At 38.9% G+C, this 25,675-nt stretch overlaps 1 long non-coding RNA gene across 1 annotated transcript; it reads right to left on the bottom strand.

Moving 5' to 3' along the window:
• Nucleotides 1-9,459: 9,459 nt before the first annotated feature.
• Nucleotides 9,460-25,465, bottom strand: LOC144283766 (uncharacterized). Its single transcript, XR_013352338.1, has 4 exons — nucleotides 25,359-25,465; nucleotides 20,360-20,564; nucleotides 11,461-11,539; nucleotides 9,460-9,968 (listed from the first exon to the last, which is right to left on the bottom strand). It is a non-coding gene; the product is annotated as an uncharacterized LOC144283766 (long non-coding RNA).
• Between the last annotated feature and the right edge of the window lie 210 nt (nucleotides 25,466-25,675).

Genomic DNA, 25,675 nt, shown 5'->3' with positions numbered 1-25,675 from the left:
GCTTTTAATACTCACTTAATTCAACTATAATTTCTTTGAAGTATCCTTTCATAGCACTTTTCCTCCTACTTCTATGGTCTATTACAATGTTTATCATATTACATTTGAAGTACTCGAACTGTTTTGTATCAGACTAAGAAGTCCCAGGGAGGATCCACCCAACGGGGCCTGGACCAGCTCACAGCATTTTGGGGTTTCTTAATAAATATTAGTTGGCTAAATGCATGAAATTAGTGAAATACATTTTTGATGCTTCAAGATCATTATGACCACAACCACCTTTATCTGGTCTATTTCACTGTAGCTCCTTGGTGTTACAAAATATTATAGGATGATTTGTTCTTTTTTTTTTTAAGATTTATTTTTATTTATTTATGATAGACATAGAGAGAGAGAGAGAGGCAGAGACACAAGCAGAGGGAGAAGCAGGCTCCATGCAGGGAACCCGATGTGAGACTCAATCCAGGGTCTCCAGGATCAGGCCCCAGGCCAAAGGCAGGCGCGAAACCGCTGAGCCACCCAGGGATCCCCAATTTGTTCTTTTAAAAATATATTTAAGGGACGCCTGGGTGGCTCAGTGGTTGGGCATCTGCCTTGGGCCCAGGGAGTGATCCCTCGATCTGGAGGTCGAGTCCCACATCAGGCTCCCTGACTGGAACCTGCTTCTTCCTCTGCCTGTGTCTCTGCCTCCTCTCTCTCTCTCTCACTCATAAATAAATAAAATCTTTAAAAAAAAAATAAATAAAAAATAAAAATATATTTAATATTTGGGGCACCTGGGTGGTTCAGTCGGTTGAACCACCGACTCTTGATTTCAACTCCAGTGATGGTTCCTGGTTGTGGTCTCCAGGTCCTAGGATCGAGTCCCTGTCTGGCTCCAAGCTCAGTGCAGAGTCTGACTGTCCCTCCCCCCACCCCGTCTGCTCCTCTCCCCTGCCCCCATCCCAGAGCACACACATGCTGTCTCTGTCTCTTGCTCTCAAATAAATAAAGTTTTAAAAATATACATATTTAATATTTGACAGCTTAAAAATAACTTCCACATACATTTCCTTAAAAATTTTTTTTAATCTTAATTTTCTTTTTTCTTTTTTTTTTAGTAATCTCTAGCCCAACATGGGGTTTGAACTTATGATCCCGAGATGGAGTCACACGCTCTACTGTCTGATCCAGCCAGGTGACCCTAAACATATACTTTGTTGATTTTTGTTGCAACCATGTGAGGTGAGCCAGGGTAATGACTTCCAGACAGATTGAGTAACTTCCCTAAGATTATATTATTTATAAGTGGGAATATGATAATAAAATTAATTTTAAAAAATATAAAATTTACTTAACACTTACCATACCTGAACACTTTTTTAACTCACTGTGTGTAGTTTGATCCTTTTCACTACTTGGTTACTACTGTTACTATCTCTGTTGTATGGATGGGGAAACTGAGGTCACCATTAATTTTTTTTTTTTTTTTAAGATTGTATTTATTTATTCATGACAGACACACAGAGAAAGGCAGAGACACAGGCAAAGGGAGAAGCAGGCTCCTTGCAAGAAGCTCCACGTGGGACTTAATCCCAGGTCTCCAGGATCACACCCCTGGGCTGAAGGCGGGGCTAAACTGCTGAGCCACCCAGGCTGCCCTGAGGCCACCATTTAGTAAGTAGTAAAGCTGGATATTTGAACCAGATCTACTGAAATGGAATCAAGTTTCCCAAGTCATTATGCTACACTGGTAATTTCTTTAAGGATTTATTTATTTATTTATTTATTTATTTATTTATTTATTTAATGAGACTGAGAAAGAGTGTCAGTGGGCAGGGAGGTTGGAGCAGAGGGAGAGGGACAAGCAGGCTCTCCACTGAACCTGCAGCTGACTTGGGGCTTCATCCCACAACCCCAAGACCACCATCTAAGCTGAAACCAGGAGCCCAACACTTAACCGATTGCACCACGAGGGGGCCCTACACTGGTATTCTATTACAATCTCCTGCTGGTTCCTAATGGTGATACCTACAACATGGCTTCATACTTTTCTTTTGTGCTATTTTCTTGTTAGGACGTGGTACAATTTTGCTGCTGCTAATTCACCACTTATCTGTGCTGAAAACCAGTAAGTAAATTTGGTGTTATGTCTAAAATTAAGAGGAAATGGATGACTATCTTGAATTCTGTAACATCTTTTATAGGGAAATCGTTTTTTGTTTGTTTACTTATTGATTCTCCATCATGTTCTATTCAATAAAAGTCTCAAAAAAGTTCCCTTTCTCAAATAGCTTTATCTGAGTTCACTCATGCAACTGACCTGAAAACAATGTTCTCTATGTAGTTAATGGGGTGTTAGAGTGGCGATTATCTGAAAGACATAATCTGTATTTTAGCAGTTGGGCTCATCCACCTGAAGGAAAGAGGCACTGGCCCACTCAGTGAACCGACCTCAGAATTGTTTGGCTGGGGATCCCTGGGTGGCGCAGCGGTTTGGCGCCTGCCTTTGGCCCAGGGCGCGATCCTGGAGACCCGGGATCGAATCCCACATCGGGCTCCCGGTGCATGGAGCCTGCTTCTCCCTCGGCCTATGTCTCTGCCTCTCTCTCTCTCTCTCTGTGACTATCATAAATAAATAAAAATTTAAAAAAAAATTGTTTGGCTGTAAACTGCTTCAACAGTGTAAATGGCTGAAATGAAAAATGGATATACCTTGCCAAAGAAGTAGAGCTCACAGCTTCAGAAAAATTGCTGAGCTCTAAAACTCGTTAGTAAACACCCTTTTGAAGGGTTTACTCTTTACAAATGAATATTTCTTTATTACAACCTCTTTTCTTTTTATTATATACTCTTATGTATGTATCACACACACAAAAAAGACCAGAGAGCTTAAATTTGCCTACATTACTGGCAGTAGAGAAAAGCCCACTTTTAGTACATGTACTAATCAAAACAGCGCAATAATTACCTATGCATGAATATTCATGAAGTTTCTTTTAGAAGAATGTCTAAGAATCTGATTTCACTCAGTTAATTCCATGCACCTTTACGGAATACTTGTCATATGTCCAGTACTCTATTGATATTAAATATCAGTAGTGAACAAAATCAATATGGTTCCTACCCTCGTTGATACCACATCTCCTATTATGCAGCTTCATTACATAATAAACTTCTATTTTTATTTTTATTTTTTTATTTTTTAAAAAATTTTTATTTATTTATGATAGTCACACACACAGAGAGAGAGAGGCAGAGACACAGGCAGAGGGAGAAGCAGGCTCCATGCACCGGGAGCCCGATGTGGGATTCGATCCTGGATCTCCAGGATCGCGCTCTGGGCCAAAGGCAGTCGCCAAACCGCTGCGCCACCCAGGGATCCCCATTTCTTCATTTTCAAAGTAAAATGCCACTTTGTAAATTATGCTGAGATTGTGGAAATGACTTCAGTTTTTTTTTCTTTTCAGCATTTTCTGATGGATCATGTTTTTTTTTATAATATGAAAAAAGAAAATTCATAACAGAGTATTTGGAAAATAGTTTAAAGTTCTGTGCTGCTGGAGTACAAGTGCATGGAACAGATCAGTAGAAATTGAGGCTATTCCGACATCTGGCTGGAATCAGACCAAGTTCAATTTTGTAGCCTGGATAATGTTTTGAGCTTGATCTGATGAGCAGTGGGGAACCACTGGGGATTTTTAAGCAGATGATTACCAATCAGATTTGTAATTTATTTATTTATTTATTTTTAAAGATTTTATTTATTCATTCATGAGAGACACAGAGAGAAGGCAGAGACACAGGCAGGCTCCTTGCAGAGATCCTGACATGGGACTCGACCCCAGAACTCTGGAATCACACCCTGGGTCAAAGGCAGACGCTCAACCACTGAGCCACCAAGGCAGCCCCAGATTTGTAATTTAAAAAGAAGCTGTAATGATAGATTTTGTTAAAATAAGATAGACTTTACTACTATTTTGTTATTCCCCCATTTAAATTCACAAAGTATAATTCAGCTGTCTCCATTGTTGATTTAGCCTGTTTCCTCATACTATCGGGGTGAATAATTAAAATTTTTAAAATTGAAGTATAGTTGACACACAATGTTCTATTAGTTTCAGGTGTACAATATCATGACAACAAGCTTATATGTTATGCTATATTCATCACAAGAGTAGCTATCATCTGTCATCATACAAGGCTATCATAATATCATTGACTACATTCCCTATGCTGTACTTTTTATTCTCATGACTTACTCATTCCATAACTGGAAGCCTGTATCTCCCACTATGAATTTGTTTTGTTTTTTAAATTCCACATATAAGTGAAATTGTATAATATTTGCATATCTCTGACTTCTTTCACTTAGCATAATACCTTCCAGGTCCATCCATTTGTCATAATATGCAAAAATCCCATTCTTTTTTATGGCTGAGTAATATTCCATTATATATATATATATATATATATATATATATATATATCACATTTTTCTTATCCATTCATCTACTGATGGATACTTGGGTTGCTTCCAAATCTTGACTGTTGTATATAATGCTGCAATAAACATAGAGGTGCATATGTCTTTTCAATTTAATGTTTCTGTTTTCTCTTGGTAAATGCCCATTAGTAGAATTACTGGGATCATATGGTAATTCTATTTTTTATTTTTTGAGGAACCTTAATACTGTTTTCCACAGTGGCTGCAACAATTTACATTCCTACCAACAGTTGCATGAGGGTTCCTTTTTCTCCACACTGTTACCAACAGTTGTTATTTCTTATCTTTTTTATTCTAGCCATTCTGAAAAGTATACAGTGATATCTCATTGTGGTTTTTTTTTTAAAGATTTTATTTATTTATTCATGATAGTCACAGAGAGAGAGAGGCAGAGACACAGGCAGAGGGAGAAGCAGGCCCCATGCAGGGAGCCCGACGTGGGATTCGATCCCGGGTCTCCAGGATCACACCCTGGGCCAAAGGCAGGCACTAAACCACTGCGCCACCCAGGGATCCCTCTCATTGTTGTTTTGATTTACATTTCCCTGATGATGAATGATGTTGGGCAACTTTTCCATGTGTACGTTTGTCATGTGTATGCCTTTGGAAAAATGTCTCTTCGAGTCCTCTACCCATTTTAATCAGATTTTTTGTTTTAAGGTGTTGACTTGTATAAGTTCTTTATGCATTTTTGATATTCACCCTTTATTGGATAACTCATTTGCAAATATCTTCTCCCATTTAGTAGGTCGCGTTTTGTTTTTGTTGATGGTTTCCTTCACTGTGCAAATCTTTTTATTTTTGTGTAGTCCCAATAGCTTATTTTTTATTTTGTTTCCCTTGCTTTAGGAGATATCTAGAAAAATGCTTCTATGATCAATGTCAAAGAAATTACTGCCTATATCTTCTAGGAGTTTTATGGTTTCAGGTCTTATATTTATGTCTTTAATCCATTTTGAGTTCTTTTTTGTGTATGGTGTATGAAAGTGGCCCAGTTTCACTTTTTCGCATGTAGCTGTCCAGATTTCCCAGTACCATTTACTGAAAAGGCTGTCCTTTCCCCCACTGTATATTCTTGTCTCCTTTGTCATAGATTAATTGACCATATAAGTGTGGGTTTATTTCTGGGCTCTCTATTCTGTTCCATTGACCTATGTGTCTGTTTTGGTACCACTATGCCACTACCACACTGTTTTGATTACTACCGTTTTGTAGCTGATAATTCTAGTTTAATTCACTTTTCTATGCTATGAAGTATTTCCTTTGTACACTTACGGAAAATTGCTGGATTTTTTCCCCCAAGACATAAGCACAGATAAGAAAGGGTATCTGGTTGGTATTCAAACCCAACTATTTCAAGTGAACCAGATTTTCCTCAATAGACAAACTTTTATTAATCAGCAAACTTTTATTATTCATTAGCCCTAATACTCCATCATATGATATAGTATTTTCTTGACCTTTGGCCAGAGGGAAAACAGTAGTGCTGATTCAGTAGGTTTGATTCTCATTGATAGGATCTGGGGAACAGATTTTCAGAAACACTGTAGGGATCAGCAGAAGCTGTTGGGGAAGAACTCATTGGGTGGGATCTCTGCCTCCCTCCCTATCTCCAGACATACAGACCACAAAGGGAAACTCCTTACTTACCTATTGTATAGTATGTATTAGGTTTTGTGTGAGAATAATTTGAAAGAAAAAAACTTAAGTTTGAAAATCTTGGAAAACACTATACTAGCCCATTTTTCAGATACACATATAAGAAGCTATGGGCTCTCAATTTATTTTGAAATAATGGGTAAACTCCTTCTCTAGCTGTGGTTTTTACACCCTCCTTAGATCTCTACATACATACCATCCTTTTTGTCTTTTAATGCATCCAGCTTGGTAGGAGGATAAGAATTTAAGGTTCATTCCAACAGCACAGCAGCTATTTCAAATATTTAGTCACTAAGGGAAATTAGTGACTAAATATTAGATCTCTTCATAATTATTACCCTAATTATCTAGAAAAATGTTGTTTCTTATAATTGCCTTACTTCTACTGAAAGCAGTTTGCTCTCATGATGTAGGGCAGCAAACAAGAATTATTACAGTTGCTTTGAACAAACTGTATGGTTTATAATTGCAGCTTTAAAATTACCCAATATACTTTCTTGAATGTCAGTAACAAAGTACAAGCAAAACAAAAACCGGACTTATTTCTCTTTTCTGACAAAAGTAGTCATCTTCTTATCAAAATGTTCACTGAAAGGAGAAAAGCAGCTTAATTAGTTTTCAATATGTTAATAGAATTCTATTATCTTGCTGAAGTGTGTGTTTTGTAATAAAACCTTTTCAGCATGTTTTAGTTTTTAAAAAATTGACCAGTGACTGTCAAGAAATAATTAACTGAGTTCTACTTAGGATTAACCCTCCTAAAAATTGGACTCAATTTTACTTTTCTGTAATAGCCTAGTTAGTAAATGAAAAGTCAGGCCTACAGCTAGCGTTAAATACGGAACTATCTTTAAGTTCCTATCTAGCTGCATGAAAGAAATACCACTTTTTTTTTTTATGCTGAAATGGCATTATTATTAGTTGATATCAAGATTGCTTTCATAAGGGGTGCCTGGTGGCTCAGTTGGTTAAGCATCCCAACCTTGATTTCGGCTCAGGTCATGATCTTGGGGTTGTGAGATGGAGCCCTGAATCAGGCTCTGCTCTCAGTGGGGAGTCTGCTTCTTTCCTTCTCCCACTCCCTCTGCCTCTCTTCCTACCTGTTTGCAGGTACACACACTCTCTCTCAAATAAATAAATAAATCTTTTAAAAAAAGACTGCTTTCACAAAATAACATATTGTGTCAATGGATTACATCAACATCACTACAATTCAAACTCTACCTTTTATTCACATCTAGGCAAACGGAGCCAAATTTCATATAGGAAATTTCACATTTTTTAAAAGATTTTATTTATTTGAGAGAGAGAGAGAGAGAGAGAGAGAGTGAGGGGCACGTGGGTGGCTCAGTGATTAAGCATCTGCCTCTGGCCTAAGTCGTGATCCTGGAGTCCTGGGATTGAGTCCCACATCAGGCTTCCCACAGGGAGCTTGCTTCTCCCTTTGCATATGTCTCTGCCTCTCTATCTCTCTGTGTCTCTCGTGAATAAATAAAACCTTTAAGAAAAAAAAAGAGGGAGAGAGAGTGAGCAAGTCAGGGAGGAGCAGGAAGAGAGAGAGAGAGAGAGAGAGAGAGAGAGAGAGAAGCAGACTCCCTGCTAAGCAGGGAGTCCCATGAGGGGCTCCATTCTGGGACTCTGGGATCTTGACCTGAGCCAAAGGCAGATGTCCAACTGACTGCGCCACCCAGGTGTCCCGGAAATTTCACATTTCTAAAAACATGGATTCATAGCAGTCACATGACAAAAAAAGGACCAGGCAACAAAGCCAGTCATTGAAATTGAGTAGACGTGCATCATTTCTATTTCTTTATCAGATAATTATCTTTGTTTTTATTTCCAAAGACTGTTTATAGAATAGTAGTAAAGGAGTAACAGCAGAGCTGGAACAGGGTTTCCTTTTGTCACGATTTTAGGGAAGTCAGTGCGGTCATCTCTGGCTTCCATAGTTTCTCTTTTGAAAGAAATGATAGAAGCATAGGATTAATCCAAGTTATAAGACTTAAGGAGATGTTGTTGGTAGAGAAATTTGAGGAAGGTCCAAAGCTCCTTGGAATACATACATCCAAGGATATATTCATTATATATAAACATAAGCATACAACAAAAATATATAAGACTATGCAATATATAGTAAGCATACAATATAAATATCTATAAATATATCTTGGGATATGTTTATTAAGTTTATCTACATATCTCTAGGCATACAAAAATGATACGGTCCCGGTGATACAAAAATGGTAAGGCATAATCTCTGTCCTTGAAGATCTTAGAGATATGGGTCTTCTTCAGTTTTTTTTCTTTTTCTTTTAAAGTAAGCTCCACACCCACCATGGGGCTTGAACTCACAACCTGAGATCAAGAGTTCCTGGCTCTATTGACTGAGCCAGCCAGGCACACCTGTGGGTCTTCTTATATAAACAAAAGGTGCTTATTTAAAAAAAAGCAAACAAAATATCTATTCATTTGGTTTCAGCTTCAACATTTTAAGGAAACATTAGTTAATTATGGTATAGTGTAAGCTTATTGAAACAGAGATCTAAAAATACAGTGGCCTAGGGATGCCTGGGTGGCTCAGTGGTTGAGCATCTGCCTTTGGCTCAGGTCGTGATCCTGGGGCCCTGAAATCAAGTTCCGCACTGGGCTCACCGCAGAGAGTCTGCTTCTTTCTCTGCCTGTGTCTCTGCCTCTCTTTCTGTGCCTCTCATGAGTAAATAAATAAAATCTTTAAAAAAATACAGTGACCTACAAAAAGTGTCATTTTATCTCTTTCACCAAATAGTCCAGAAATAAGTGGTTTAGGGCTGGTAAAGAGGCTCTGCCATCTACAGCATGTGGCTCTGTCTCTGGGTCCAAGCTGGCTGTTGTTGCCTCCATCATCACTTTGTTTCCAGAATAGAATGAACAAGTTAAAAGCATGCCAATTTCTTTGAGGAAAAGACCTGGTAGTGGCGGAAATAACTTCTTATATTCCACTAATCAGATTTAGAAAAATTAATCCATTACACAATTAGCTGTAATAGTCTAGCTGGATGGCCTAGCAAAAACTTCATTGTCATTATTAAAGGTCTATCATCAGTCTCTGCTCTATGTGGTTAAGAGAGTTGACCACAGGGATCCCTGGGTGGCGCAGCGGTTTGGCGCCTGCCTTTGGCCCAGGGCGCGATCCTGGAGACCCGGGATCGAATCCCACATCGGGCTCCCGGTGCATGGAGCCTGCTTCTCCCTCTGCCTGTGTCTCTGCCCCTCTCTCTCTCTCTGTGACTATCATGAATAAATAAATAAAATCTTAAAAAAAAAAAAAAAAAAGAGTTGACCACAGTTCTCTTGTTTTAGTAGCTCTAAGAAAAATATTCTTCAGGAACTAAACCTCCAGATTTTGAGAAAATACACTTCAGGAAAGTATTATAAACATCTTGAAGATGAAACCTTGGGTGACCCCATCTCATACAATGTGTTGTTTGATGATCAATGATATGTATCAAAACATTCTTGCTAATTCTTTAATTTGGGGAAGATATATACTCTTACAACTAATCTAATTATTTAAAGATTTGCTTTAAAATGATCTGGGAGTGGGTAGGTAAGGGAAGAAATGAGCATATGTAAAAAAATGAAACGAAATCGATCATGAGTTATTAACTGTTGAAACTTTTACATATGCTTTAACTTTTCTATATTACAAAGTTTGAAGAGTCAATAAATAATAATTGCTAGCATCCATTTAGGGAACTACATATTTTCAAATATGTTGCAGAGGTATTATCTTCATAAGAATTAAGTTCCATAATAATTGTTAGCATTATTCTCTTCAATTTACCTTGAAGAACAGAAAACACAGAAGGGGTAAATGTTACAAAGGTATTTATGAAATTCAAAATGCGTATTAAAAAAGTTTAAAAGTCCTTGACAACATTCAACTTTAGTTTCATTACCCTCTTTCTTATATCCCTTTTTTAAAAAAAGATTTTATTTATTCATGAGATATACAGAGAGAGAGGAAGAGACATATAGGCCGAGGGAGAAGCAGGCTCCCCACAGGGAACCCAATGTGGGACTTGATCCCAGGAACAGGATCATGGCCTGAGCCAAAGACAGATGCTCAACCACTGAGCCACCCAGGTGTCCTTTTTTATATCTCATTTAATAAAATTATATCATGCAATATGAAAGCATGTGCTAGGAAGAGAATAATATAATCTCTTGGGTTCGAATGTGGTGTAGTATAAAGAGAAAGAACTTCAGAGTGAGAACTCTGTGGCTAAGATCTTGCTCTAGCTATGGGACTTGGGCCATGTCACTTAATTTCACTGCATCTCAGTTTTCAAATTTAACAAATGGGATTAATATCTAACTTGTAGGTTGCTTTGAGGATAAGTTCACAATAAATGTAACTGTTATTATTAATAAATAGATAGAAGTGCTTATTTTTTCCTTTATGGCTGAGGTTGCCAAAGTAGTACTTTAAAGAAAAGTACTCTCTTGGGGCGCCTGGGTGGCTCAGTTGGTTAAGTGTCTGACTCTTGGTTTATGCTCAGGTCATGATCTTAGGGTTGTGGGATAAGCCCTGAGTTGGGCTCTGTGCTCAGTGGGGCATCTGCTTGAAGATTGCCTCCCCCTACTGCTCCCCCACAACACACCCACTCTTTCTTTGTCTCAAATAAATAAATAAATAAATAAATAATCTTAAAAAAAAATAACGAAAAATACTCTCCAATTTTCCTTTTAGTTTTGATAGAATTCTTAAAGTGTTCACATCTAAAAAGATGCCTTTGTGAACAATGAGAAGAAAAAAATTCCATCTGCAATGCATTACCTATTGGCCAGTAAAATAACAGTTAGGGAGAGCCTGTAGTAGACAGATGGATCTTGGAGAATGACAGTGGATTATTGCAAATTCAATTAGATAGTGATTCCAGTCGTGGCTGCTATTCCAGATATGGTTTTGTTGCTAGAACAAATCAAAACTGAGCCCCTATACATAACCATTCTCTGAAAGGGATCTGTCACTAGCTGGGAACAGGCTTATTATGTTGGGCTACTTCCATTATGGGAAAATAATTTTGTTCTCACTGGAATAGGCACTTACTCTCTATATAGATTTTCCTTCTCTGTACATAAAGTTTATGTCAAAGTCACCATCCATAGATTTTTGTAGGGAATGGTTTATCTTCTGTCATGGTATTTCTCACAGCATCACCCTGTGAATCTTACCTTATCCCTCCTCATCCTGAAGCCACTGACTTCATAGAATCGTGGAATGGCTTTTTGAAGACTCATTTATGGTACCAGCTAAATGACATATGGCATACCTTGTGAAGCTGAGGCGACATCTTCCAAGATGCAGTATATGTTCCAAACCAGATGACAATATAGGTGGTGCTCTTTCTCCTACAGACAGAATTCATGGGAGTAGAAATGGGAATGACTCCTTTCATTATTATCCCTAGTGATCCACTAGCAAACTTTTTGCTTCTTATCCTTATGACTTTGGTTCTGTGAGTATGCAGGTCTCAGTTCCAAAGGGAGGAATGCTTCCACCAGAAGACACAATAATGGTGGAAGCTGAGACTGCTACCTGGTCACTTTAGGCTCCTCATGCTGATGAATCAACAAGCAAAGCAGATGGTTACTGTTCTTGGTGTGGTGATTAATCCTAGCCACCAAGGGGAAATTGGGTTACTACTGCCCAGTGGGGATAAGGAAGAGCATGTTTGGATTGTGTAAGATTTCTCAAAGTGCTATTACTACTCCCACATCCTGTGATTTAAGCCAAGGGAGAAACTACAACAAACTAGTTCAGATAAAACTAATGGATCATGCCCTTCAGAGATGAAGGTTAGGTCACCCTACCAGGTAAGGAACCATGACAAGATAAGGAGTTTGCTGAGGCAAAGAACTATGGAATTGATAGTAGTTATAAATACCAGCTATAACCAACTATGTGACCAGGAATAAAAATGAGGACAATCATAGTTATAACTATTATACTGAAAAAATTACCCTAGCCACATCAGTGATTATACAAACTTCTGACTGCTTTACAGCATTTACCTACTATTTGAGTTTATTGTGGAATTTCCATTTCTAAAAGGAAAAGAATTTCTTAAAAGTCTACTTTTCTTCCATTACCTACAAGCATATTATATAATATTAAATAAATCAATTAAGTGCTGTTCACTAAAGGTTTTAATATTTTACTTATTCAAAATTAGTACACCAAAGTACTGCTGAGGGAATGATGACTTCCTGTTAGCTACCACAGGAAGATATTCCTAAGCAGTATTCATCACTTTATATTCTAGTTATTTGTTCACTGATATAGTTCCCAGGCTAGACTATAAATTCCATATAGGGATGTTTTTTCTTCATTTTATATGTAGTACCCAGCTCATGCCCAGGCCCTAGAAATAATCCATCTGGGGGAAAAATGTTTTCAGTAAGTGTGGTCATATAGTTGATTAGAATCAACTAATGTTACATGTATATAGATAAGTCTAAAGTGACTACAAATTGATCACTGTAAGTAAACATCCTTGTATTCTTTAAGAAAGAGGAAATGAAAATAATTTTGGAATCAGAAATATGGGAGTTTGGGGATCCCTGGGTGGCGCAGCGGTTTAGCGCCTGCCTTTGGCCCAGGGCGCGATCCTGGAGACCCGGGATCGAATCCCACATCGGGTTCCCGGTGCATGGAGCCTGTTTCTCCCTCTGCCTGTGTCTCTGCCTCTCTCGCTCTCTCTGTGTGACTATCATAAATAAATAAAAATTAAAAAAAAAAAAAGAAATATGGGAGTTTGAATGCTGTCTTTGCAATTTGTTAGTTATTAAGAATTGGGCACCTTAGTCTCTCAGAGTCTCCATTTCCTCTTTCGCAAAATAAGGTAACATGTTGCAGGATGTTATGAGGATTGGAGATAATATATGGACCTGATACAGTGCTTAACTCAGAGTAAGTGGTCAATAAAAGATAGATCTATCTATCTATCTATCTATCTATCTATCTATCTATCTATCTATCATCTATCTATCATCTATCTATTTCAGAGAGAGAGAGCTTGCATGCAAGTGGGACGGGTAGAAGGAGAAGCAGACTCCCTGCTAAGCTGGATCCCAGAACCCCAGGATCATGACCTGAATTGAAGGCAGATGCTTAACTGACTGAGCCATCCAGGTGCCCTAAAGATAGTGCTCTTATTATTTATTACATGTGTCCAGAAGAAATTAAACAACTCTTTGTATAAACTACTAACATTTCTGAATTAGTATTTTGAGCTTACTAGAATTATTTAGAAAACAAAAACCAGTTTATAACATTCTGCCTCATAGCTGGAGTTGTTTTAGAAATTTCGTTTTTTTTTTTTCTTAAAGATTTTCTTTATTTATTCATGAGAGAGACACACACACACAGAGAGAGAGAGAGAGAGAGAGGCAGAGACACAGGCAGAGGGAAAAGCAGGCTCCACGCAGGCTCCACGCAGGGAGCCCGATGTGGGACTCGATCCAGGGTCTCCAGGATCACACCATGGGCCGAAGGCAGGCACCAAACTGCTGAGCCACCTGGGCTGCCCTGTTTTAGAAACTCTGAATACTCTTATTAACTCTGGGAAATTCCCTTACACTTGGGGTTTTGAGAAATTTTCATGTATCAACTTGGTATCTCAACACCTATCCTAACAATATCACAGAATTATCAGAAGAATCAAATACGCAAATAAGTTTTATAGACTATAAAGTGCTGAACAAATGCTAATTATTGTTTTTGTATCTTTGACCTGAGTTCTTTAACCATAATCATGAGAACATTTTTCTGTCATCGCACTATCATAACAATGCTTTTTTAAAAAAAGATTTTAATTAATTAATTAATTAATTTATTTATTTATTCATGATAGACATAGAAAGAGAGAGAGGCAGAGACACAGGAGGAGGGAGAAGCAGGCTCCATACCAGGAGCCGAACGTGGGACTCGATCCCGATCCCGGGATTCCAGGATCGCACCCTGGGTCAAAGGCATGCCAAACCGCTGAGCCACCCAGGGGTCCTCCATAACAATGCTTTTTATCTTCTTGTCCATTTCCTAAAGAAAAATCAGAGCTGAAACTTGCCACTGGATTCACAAAGCTATCATGAGGCCCAATGACTTAGTGTTTTACAAATTCATAAAACTCATCCTTAGAGATATATACTGCAACTGCCAAAAGAAGTTTTAAAAGCAAAGTGCTATGTATCATTTTGCACTCATCAACATACTCTGCTGTTGAAAACCCACTGTTGTTTAAGTAAACTTAGAAACTTTAAAAAAGTCAATAGCACATTTCACGAGGTACCTAATGTGCCATTGACTCTCCCCATAACCTCTGCCTTAGAGACTTTAAAGCAAGAGCCTTGCATAAACAAACCAAGATAGCCCTAGGCAAATAGGGACAATGACTTTGTGTGTTTATGTGAGGTGGGGGTAGCCTTTTTTTTTTTTTTTTTAATGTGGCTTCTCAGCTAGCAGTTTGTACATTTAGCTGCATACCAGAATTGCTCAAGAATTCACCCCAGTTCTATTGAGACAAAATAATATAAAGAGGAGCCCTAGAACCAGTATTTTGAACAAATTCCAGGTCCTTCGTATGCAATCCACTAAGCATCTCTGTGGACCACTGGCAAACTGACTTATCTTGCCTCAGTGTTGCTTTTCTCTTCTCCACTTTTAGTGCTCTTTCCTTTGCTAGTGGTTCTTTACTTTCCAGGGTCCCCAATGTTGGAATAAAATCCATTTGATATGTCATTAACACCCTAGTGTGGCTTAGTTTAATGTGCCATTTCTTCAGAAATGCTAATAGTGTGATTTGAGACTCTATGATAGCTTGGGGCAGGGGTGGTTAAGGGTGGAGAAGCTTTGCTTCCTGGCCCCCAAAATGACATTACTTAGGGAATAGCTTCCTTTAAAGTCAATCTTCCCTTTAAAAGCAAAGCAAAACAAAACAAACAAACAAAAAACCCAGCCCTCCCATAAAGTCAATCCTACATATAAATCACTACACAGGAGTGAATTTTAGGAAGAGAGTGAGTGAAAATGAAGTCAATAGAAAATCTGAATAGCACCTGGAATTTTGACTTGCAGGGCCCTACAAAGCTTGCTGTTTTTCTTTTTTTTTTTAATTAGAGCAAATGTTTGTGGCCTTTCTTAGGAAATAGTGGATTGTTCTCACCTAAATTATTTTACATGGGACGGATCCTCACTTGGCAGAGATGCTGTGAAGGGGGCTCAAACATGAATCAGAATCTCTCAATAACCTTAGCATTTTTTTCTATCTCAAAGATTTTATGTTCTCTGATATAGCAAAAATTATTTTTTTTTTTTTGGTTTGATGTTTCCCCAGTTTGTAACAAGTAGGATTAAAGCCTTTGCTTTTTTTTTTTTTTTAAGATTTTATTTATTTATTCATGAGAGACACAGAAAGAGAGAGAGAGGGGCAGAGACATAGGCAGAGGGAGAAGCAGGCTCCATGAAGTGAGCCTGATGTGGGACTCCATCCCAGGTCTCCAGGATCAGGCCCTGGGCCGAGGCGGCGCTAAACCGCTGAGCCACCCGGGCTGCCCAAAGCCTTTACTTTTGATACGTGTCAGCTCTTTTATTTACTTATTTATTTTTTTAAATATTTTTTTCTTTATTTATTTATGATAGTCACACAGAGAGAGAGAGAGAGAGGCAGAGGGAGAAGCAGGCTCCATGCACCGGGAGCCCGACGTGGGATTCGATCCCGGGTCTCCAGGATCGCGCCCTGGGCCAAAGGCAGGCGCCAAACCGCTGCGCCACCCAGGGATCCCGTGTCAGCTCTTTTAGTTTGACCTTTACCTAGCAGCCCATGTCCAGAGCTTCCATAAGGCTTACAGAGGACACTTTCAGGAAAGTAGGATTTCCATCATTAGTCCAAATAGCTCTTGAAATTGTTCTTATAGTCTAGACACTCCTTTTTAATCCTGTGAATTATTGCATTAGTTCCACAACTACCTCTCATCTCTTGTTCTCCTCCAACCTATGGTCAAAGTCCAATTTCTTTTTTTTTTTTTTTTCAATTTCAATTTCATTTTTAATTTTTATTTTTAAAAAAAGATTTTATTTATTCATGAGAGACACAGAGAGAGAGAGAGAGAGGCAGAGACACAGGCAGAGGAAGAAGCAGACTCCATGCAGGGAGCCCGATGCGGAACTTGGGTCTCCAGGATCACACCCTGGGCTGAAGGCAGTGCTAAACCACTGAGCCACCTGGGCTGCCCTCAATTCTATTTTTAAAAAATTTTATTTAAATTCAATTTGCCAACATATAGTATTCAGAATCCAATTTCTAAATGCAAATGTGTTTATATCATTTTCCTACTTCAGTGGGTACCCCATTATCTTCCATATAAAGTTCAAGTTCCTTACAATGTGTATATCAGGCTTTTTAATGATCTGATTTCTATTAGTCTTTTCAAAATTCCCATTTAAAAAAAAAACAAAATTCCCATTATATTAGTATTGCTACCACAAACCATTTGCAATTCCTTGAATTCTCTAAGTCCTTTTATGGCTCTGAGGTTGTATAAAAACTGTTCTTCTGCCTAGGACAGCATTCCCTTCTTCATTTTGCTAATCTTTATTGTGTTCTTCAAGACCCAACTTTGGTGTCAACCCACTTCAAATAGTCTTTGATTCCAAAAGACTGTGAGAGGTCCCTCTTTTGAAGTCCAGTGGTATCCAGATATACCTCATTATAGTAGTAATTGCAATGTGTTAATTGCAATTGCTATTGATTTTTTTTCTTTTTTAAAGATTTTATTTATTTATTCATGAGAGACACACACAGAGAGAGAAGAAGAGACTCAGGCAGAGGGAGAAGCAGGCTCCATGCAGGGAGCCCTACGTGAGACTCAATCCCAGGTCTCCAGTATTATGCCCTGGGCCGAAGGCGGCGCTAAACCGCTGAGCCACCCGGGCTGCCTGCTATTGATTTTCTTATCCATATTCCTTACTAAAATGTAAGAACCTTGAAAGTAGGGATTATTTTCATTATATATTTCTCAGTGTCTAGTACAAAGAATGCATTAGAAAATATTTCCAAAAATAATGACTCTCAGGATAGAGGGCTCCTAATTTCATGATCTTACCAAATCATAAGGTCAGATTCATGGTCAACATTCAAGATAACTGATAACAATAGAAATTGTTATGAGTGGGGGGAAAAAAAAAACTACAACCAATAACTGTAGGGTAGTATCTCAAAGGGCCAGACCATACTGGGGGAGGGGACATATTGAAACACAGTCCATCATACACATTCTGAATGGAGAGGAGTCTTAGAAGCTCACAGAGATGTGAGCAGAATAGGAGTGGAGTTGGGGGCCAGGGAGAGGGTTGTGGAAATGCAATTTTGTGAGTTTTTCTAGGGATAGCTCAGACTTAGACTCCCTACAATGCCATGTTCTTATCTGAAGGAAAAAAATCTAGAAAGCAGGCCCCATAGATTGCAGTTAGCCCTTTTTTCTCTTGAAATCTTTAGGACTAATTTGTGGTTACAGTAATAGGTGAAATAATTTTCATAATTAAACCGTATAAATGCGGTTTAACAAGTAATCAGAATGGAATTATAAACTAGGTGAATCATTTCCTATGCCATCCTACAAATATAATAATGGTATTATATTACTTTAACTAACCTCAGGGATGCCTGGGTAGCTCAGCAATTGGGCATCTGCCTTTGGCTCAGGGCATGATCCCAGGATCCGGGATCGAGTCCCACATCTGGCTCCTTGCGGGAAGCCTGCTGCTCCCTCTTCCTGTGTCTCTGCCTCTCTTTGTGTCTCTCATGAATAAATAAATAAAATACTTTTTAAAAAAGTAACCTCAACATGGATTAGGCACCATATGTATACTTCTAGTAGCCTCTGGTAAATGTTTGTAGTAAATCAAGTCTAAAAACAAATTAAAAACACATATGAATATTAGTAGAAAACATAGGTTCTTTTTTTTTTAAAGATATATTTATTTATTTATTCATGAGAGACACACAGAGAGAGAGAGGCAGAGACACATGCAGAGAGAGAAGCAGGCTCCATGCAGGGACCCGGATAGGGGACTCAATCCTGGGACTCCAGGATCACGCCCTGAGCCAAAGGTAGATAGATGCTCAACCGCTGAGCCACCCAGGCGTCCCAAAACACAAGTTCCTATATTTAATGGAAAAATGTCCTAGCCAATGTCCAATTTACTATTGGCTTTTTAAAAAATTTTTGTCACTTTTTTGGCCAAAAGGAAGTGTTATTTATAAAACCAGCACTATATTCTTTAATCCATTAACATATGTATATACATATATATGTGCATATAAATAAAACTAGTCTACTGATTTTAATTCAATATATACTTATTGGATACTGATTATGAGCCAAAAACTGTGTAGGTAGGCTATTCACCTATATGTGTTTTACACACACACACACACACACACATATATACATATATCATATAGATACGTGGGTAGATATAAAGATTTTAGTATGCTAAAGAGCTTTGTTTTAAATGTAATAGGGAAGGGATGCCTGGGTGGCTCAGCGGTTAAGCATCTGCCTTAGGCTCAGGGCATGATCCCAGAGTCCCTGGATGAAGTCCCACATTGCGCTTCCTACACGGAGCCTGCCTCTCCCTCTGCCTGTGTCTCTGCCTCTCTCTGTGTCTCTCATGAATAAATAAATAAAATCTTTAAAAAATGTAATGGGGAAAATAGACTAAATATAGTATATACTTCCAAGATCTTTTTACAGTGATGATTCTCATTTCCATGATGTCCTTCAGAACAGTGGGTATACATCTTCCTAGACCCTAAGATATACTTGGATGGCCCTCTTAGAGTTTAACCTTTAGCTCTGTGTTTTCTAATTCCATAGAGTTTGTTCCAGGGAAATTTATTTTTCCAGGGAGGAAGCTGCCTTAAACCCTTAGATACAACTGGTGCAGCCACTGTGCAAAACAGTATGGAGGTTCCTCAAAAAATTAAAAATATAATACCATGTGATCCAGTAATTCCACAACTAGGTATTTACCCAAAGAAAATGAATACATTGATTTGAAAAGATATATGAACCATGCATCCCTATGTTTATTGCAGCATTATACATAAGAGCTGAGAGATGGAAGCAGCTCAAGTACCCATCAACAGATGAATAGATAGGGATCCCTGGGTGGCGCAGCGGTTTGGCGCCTGCCTTTGGCCCAGGGCGCGATCCTGGAGACCCGGGATCGAATCCCACATCAGGCTCCCGGTGCATGGAGCCTGCTTCTCCCTCTGCCTATGTCTCTGCCCCTCTCTCTCTCTCTCTCTCTCTCTGTGACTATCATAAATAAATAAAAATTAAAAAAAAAAAACAGATGAATAGATAGATGTGGTGACTATATACAATGGAATATTACTCAGCCATAAAAAAGAATGAGATCTTGCTATCTGTAGCAATGTGGATGGATCTAAAGGGTATTATGCTAAGTGAAATAAGTCAGTCAGAAAGATAGTTTCACTCACATGTGGAATTTAAGAAACAAAACAAATGAACTGACTGAAAAAGGCAAACAAAAAACCAAACTCTTAATTATAGAGAACAAACTGCTGGTTACTAGAGAGGAGGTGGGTCGGGGGGGTGGGTGAAATAGGTGCAGGGGATTAAGGATACACTTACTGTGATTAGTGCTAAGTAACGCATAGAATTGTTGAATCACTATATCATATACCTGCAGCTAGTATAACACTGTACATTAGTTATTCTGGAATTTAAAAAACAAATTTAGATCCTTAGATACATTACCCACAAGTAAATACTGAAGTGATTTTATGTCAATTACATTTCAATTAAAAACAAATGCCGATGTAGAACTAGAGGGAAGAAACAAAATACAATAACCATTTCCTTTAACAGTACCTAAGAAAATGAAAATACATCACTTATCAGGTTCTTCCTAAGCGCCAGATACCTCATGGTGGTAGTTAATGTGGTAGTTAATATTACCTTTATTTTTATAATTTAGGAAAGCAAAAGGTCAAAGATTGAGTAATGACCAAATTACACAGCTTGACAGTGACCTAGCTAGAATTTTTTGAGAATATGACTCTGAAGTCTTATGTTTTTCCTAATTAAGCAATGTTGTCAAAGAGAGAAACATTATTCTTCCAAACATTGTAGCTGATTTACCTTTTCCTTGCATGGCTTTTTTCTGTGTCCTTTGTTTCTTGTGACAAGGATCTCATTTGTCTCTTGCATTTCCTTTTCCTTTAGCTCTCGATTTAGGAATACACTGGCTTCAGAACACCCTTTCTTAGCAGGTGGAAAACTTGTCAAAATCCCAAGTACAGCGGAATTACCAAATTTAGAAGTGAGGAAACTGCACCGACCATCTCTGAAGGGAAACACAAGAACCGTATATTTGAGAACTGAATGACTGGAGGACAGTGCGAAGAGGCAAACCTTACTCTGTGTTTGTGTGTCCATGTGTGTATGGATAATCTTGCATGGCTTGACTTTTTTTTGACACTATGTTCACATATTACCTATTTAAATTTGTTTTTAAGGATTTTATTTACTTATTTGAGAGAGAGAGAGAGAGAGAGAGAGAGAGATAAGTGAGTGGGAAGGAGTAGAGGGGGAGGGAGAGGGAGAAAGCACCTGAAGCTGACTCCACACTGCCTGGGAGCCCAGCGTGGGGCTCAATCTCAGGACCGCAGGATCATGACCTGAGCCAAAACCAAGAGTCGGCTACTGAACTGACTTAGCCACCCAGGCGCCCCCATGTACTACCTATTTTAAAGAGATAGTTATTTGGAATAATGCCTATTAACAAAGGCTACTTGGTTACTTTGCATCTTGTGTTGATGTTCAGAGACTCGGGCTCTGGTTGCACCCTAGCTTCTGCCCTCCAAGGAAAAGTTAGTTGAAGTGACTACTTTTTAATTAGCTGACTAGTAAAAACCATTACCACCTTATCTTTGTAAATATGGCCAGAGGATGCTCTAGCCCATCATTCCACTTTCTAAATATCCTCAGTGTGAGCTTTACACAGTAGTACCATCTCAGCATTCACAAAGAATTTAGTTTGGTGACCCCCTCATCTATCTGGATAAATTGGTTCCTGGTAATAACTATGTTTGATAATGAATTCTGAGAATTCCCTCGGGAATAGAGTTCATATTTTCCAGTCTTGTTCATATTTGTCACAGGCAAAATGTGTTATTATTAATATAAATCATACTTTTATTTTTATTTATATTACTATGTCTTGATAGTACATTTCATTTAATTTAAATAACAAATCAGTGGGCAGCCTGGGTGGCTCAGTGGTTTAGCACCGCCTTCAGTCCAGGGCCTGATCCTGGAGACCCTGGATTGAGTCCCACGTTGGGCTCCCTGCGTGGAGCCTGCTTCTCCCTCTGCCTATGTCTCTGCCTCTCTCTCTCTCCCCTCTCTGTGTATTCTCATGAATAAATAAATAAAATCTTTAAAAAATAAAAATAAATAACAAATCAGCTACTCTCTTTCCTAGAGACCTACCTAAATTTCAACAAGCTAACTTTAACAAGTGAAGAAGCTTCAGTATATAGAAGTTCATTAGTCTGTCATGTGTTGATCATAAACAGGTACATTATATTCCTTCGCAGAATGATTTTCCAGATGCAATTATGGGAAAGAAATAAACACTGGTTAGTATGGACTTGTTAGTAGTGAATATAAGTCAGTTGACAAAGCTAACCTAAGAAACACATCACTGCAGCAAAAAACAGTGGATCAATTTTCCTTGTCAGATAAAAGAATGAAGCAGTGATAGTGGTGATAAAAAGCACCTCTTTGTCTTTCCTTGGAAGTAACTTTCTTGAAGTTCTCTTGCATCTACTCAATGCAATAAATTTCTTCCTTTAATCTTGGATGATGAATAGCACCTTAATCACAGGTTACACAAATGGGCACCATTTCTTTAGGGTACTTCACTTCCATTCCTTTTCCTTTTGCCACCCTAGGCTTATTGACATCCATGGTTCATGATTTTTTTGTTCCTTTCAAATGCAAAGAAGGCTGTGGGGTGAGACCTTTAGGATTAACTCAACTTCATTGCATATCAGAAGAAAAGTATGTTCATCTCCAAGAATTGAGGGGCACTGACAATAAAAGGTGTTCCTTCACTTTTTTCTTAGTAATCAAAACAATCAGATCCTTCCAGGTCCTCTCCCAGCTCACAATAATGTGCTATTTAGAGCTAAGAGGACTTGTTTTGAAAATTCTTTCGTAGCAATGGGAATTGTTTTTCTCAGTCCCTCTCCTTACTTTCTCCCAAATCTCCGGTGTTTCCTTCCACCGATGAAGACTAGCTCAACCTCATAAATTCTTGTCAGAGAAGAAGGTTAACACTGTCAGTACTACTCTGTACAGTACTGTAGTAAGTACCACAAGAGCAATATGCTTTATGGTTACTTAGAGAAACCGTGGAGCTCTCTCCTATACAGAGCTCATGTCTGCACCTGAGCTTTGATACCTATCCTCTTTCACCCTTCTAGCAACCCAGATATCAATTGTGTCTATTTTCTCTTGATCACTCAATTAAATCCTTAGTAATTGAATCCTCTCCCAACATCATCTCAATATGCTCTAATCTACCCTAATTTAATCCAAATAAAGCAAAACAAAATCCACTTTTGACATATACTTACTGCCTTATCCCTTTCTCACCTACAAAATCAAACTTATTTTGCACTTCTATCTCCATTTCCTCACCCCTGCTTTATTGTGGCCTCTGCTACCACTACCCCAGACGACTGTAGACAAGATTACTGAAGGCTTCCCATGTCACTAAATCCAAGACGCTTTCTCCTATTCTCCTCTCACTTGACAAGTAAGTAATGATCTTAGTAAGGACTTGACACTGGTAGATACTCCCTACCTCCTTCCGGAGAAACACTGTTGGCTTTCATTAATCTGCTCTTAATTCTCTTACTGATCCTTCTCGCTCTTCTTGCAAGTTCATTTTCCTCTACAGAGCATTCGTTGTTGTAGCACCTCACTTGTTTCTAGGCCTTTTCACTCTAACCTTGGTCCTAGCAATCTCATCCAAACCAGCAGCTTCGGTTATACTGACAACTCCCAAGCAAATATTTCCAGGACAGTCTTCTCTGGCTTAACGGAAAATGGGGTTCGTTGGCTTCCAATATTTCTAATCTCTAAACTTTCCCGGGGATGAAAAGTCATCCCCATCCAGCTCTCCCAACTCCAAATAACACAATTACAGAAAACACTACCTCTCTAATCTGGCCTCAAATCCTATTGATTTCACTTCCTAAAATCTCAATCTTCCCTCTTCATCTCTATTGTCACCACCCCAGTCTCTCCAAATTTTTTTGTCCAAGAATCTTTTTGTTTCCATAATAAAAGTTTAACTAGCCCTAGTAAACAGAGCTGTACTTGTTTGGGTTAAAATAATATTTAATACAACTTTTAAAACCTTTTCATAAGTTATTAGTTTTAATTTAAAAAACTAGTTCTTCTCGTTCTATAATCTAGACATATGTAAATCTAAACATCACTTTGATATTTGGTCTGTAAGCCTGTTATTATACTTGACTGGACAGGGCATAGCATCATGCCTGGAACACAAAGAGCACTGAATAAATAAATGTTTTAGGTAAATGGGTAATTGTCCAAAATTAGTTTCTTTTCTCCCTTTATATTCTCCCAACTTCCTCTAGGTAAAAAATTGGAGCTTCCTATTTTAATGCTTTGGTGTAGACTCCTGATTATAATCCGCAAGATTTCATTCTATGTATTTAGGTTGCTAATCCATTCAGATTTGCATATTACGGATGATGGCTTCAGCTATTACGAAAATGAAGGCAAGGGTACATATGGGCAGAATCTCTAGCACATTCACAGATTATGATTTATAGTGATAATCCGTTATGACGGGCTAACCCATTTTCCTGCTTGAAACGGAGAGTTAAGAAAAAAAATCTCTAGGATTCCTAAATCTTGCAGATGAGGAAGTCTTTTCTTGGATACTCTAAATCCATAGAGCCAAGTTAATCAGGTTTTATTTATTTATTTTTTTCCCCTGTTCTTTTCTTTTTTGGTGGGGAAAGGGTTTTCTGGGAAATACTGAGCTTTCCTTTTATTTTATTTTTTTAATTTTTATTTATTTGTGATAGTCACACAGAGAGAGAGAGAGAGGCAGAGACACAGGCAGAGGGAGAAGCAGGCTCCATGCACCGGGAGCCCGATGTGGGATTCGATCCCGGGTCTCCAGGATCGCGCCCTGGGCCAAAGGCAGGCGCTAAACCGCTGCGCCCCCAAGGAACCCCTGAGCTTTCCTTTTAATAAAAGTAGGCCAGAGTAAACAACTCAAATTTTAAACAATCTTCTTGAATACTTCAGAACAGTTAATCCAAGAATCATCGTGGTGTTTTTTTGTTTTTTTTTTTTTTAAGTCCTGATCAGTTTAGGATGACAGTGAAAGGATGACTGACGTGATATTTGGGATTTGCTTTAAAATATTGCAGCATGTGGACCATGTTTTTGTTTGTTTGTTTGTTTTCTCTTGTGCGTGTGTGGCAGTTTTAAGTCATTAGTTTTTAAAATCGGTACTTTTTAATGGAAACCACTTGACCAAAAATCTGTCACGGAATTTCGAGACCCATTAAAACAAAAGTTTAATGAGAAAAAAAAAAGAGAAAAGTGTTTGCGGGGTGGTGATGGTGGTGACGGATACGAGACAGAAAAACGATGATTTCTGAAACTCTAGGACTTCACGGCACTTCGAAATTTTCATGAATAACAAGTTTTAGACGGGGGGTGGGGGTGAATGCGTGACGGGCACTGGGGGTTATTCTGTATGTTGGTGAACTGAACACCAATAAAAAATAAATTAAAAAAATAAGAATAAAATAAAAAGTCTTAGAATTTTCAGCTTGTCCTATCTTCCCCCTCAGCGCTCCGTTTTTTGCTTATTCATCGGAGACGGATCCTGCTCTCAGAAAGAGGAAAACTGCACAACCGGTCTTTCTGCAAAACTCGCGAACACACTAACTTACCGGAGGAGGCTTTATTTTTTGCTGCACGCGGAGTCGGCATAGAAGTCTGTGTTTCAGAAAAAAAAATAATAATAAATTTAAAAAATAAATAAATAAATAAAAAAAAAAAGAAGTCTGTATTTCACCTTAAAACAAAGAGAGGCGGCCTCCCCACAGGTCTCGAGTCCGCGGCCGCCGTCCAGCCTCCCGAGGCCGAGGGCCGCGCCGCCTCCACAGCCCGCCCTTCCGCGCCTCACGGGACGGCGCCCGCGTCGCTGCCCCCGGCGCGCCCCGCCCCGGGCCCCTCAGGGCCTCAGTTTCCTGCCGGGGGAAGACGAGCGGCGCCCCCCGCCCCCCCCCGCCGGCAGCCCCGCCCCGAGGGCGGAGACCGGGCGGAGCAGCGCCTGCCCTCGCCTCCTCCCGCGGCCGCGGCCCGGCTGCCGGCGGCGCATGTGCCGGGCCC

The sequence above is a fragment of the Canis aureus genome, chromosome 14, assembly GCF_053574225.1.
Source record: "Canis aureus isolate CA01 chromosome 14, VMU_Caureus_v.1.0, whole genome shotgun sequence".
In the NCBI taxonomy this organism is placed as follows: domain Eukaryota; kingdom Metazoa; phylum Chordata; class Mammalia; order Carnivora; family Canidae; genus Canis; species Canis aureus.
Note: the sequence above shows the minus strand (reverse complement) of the source record. Positions and strands in the feature narration are given on the sequence as shown.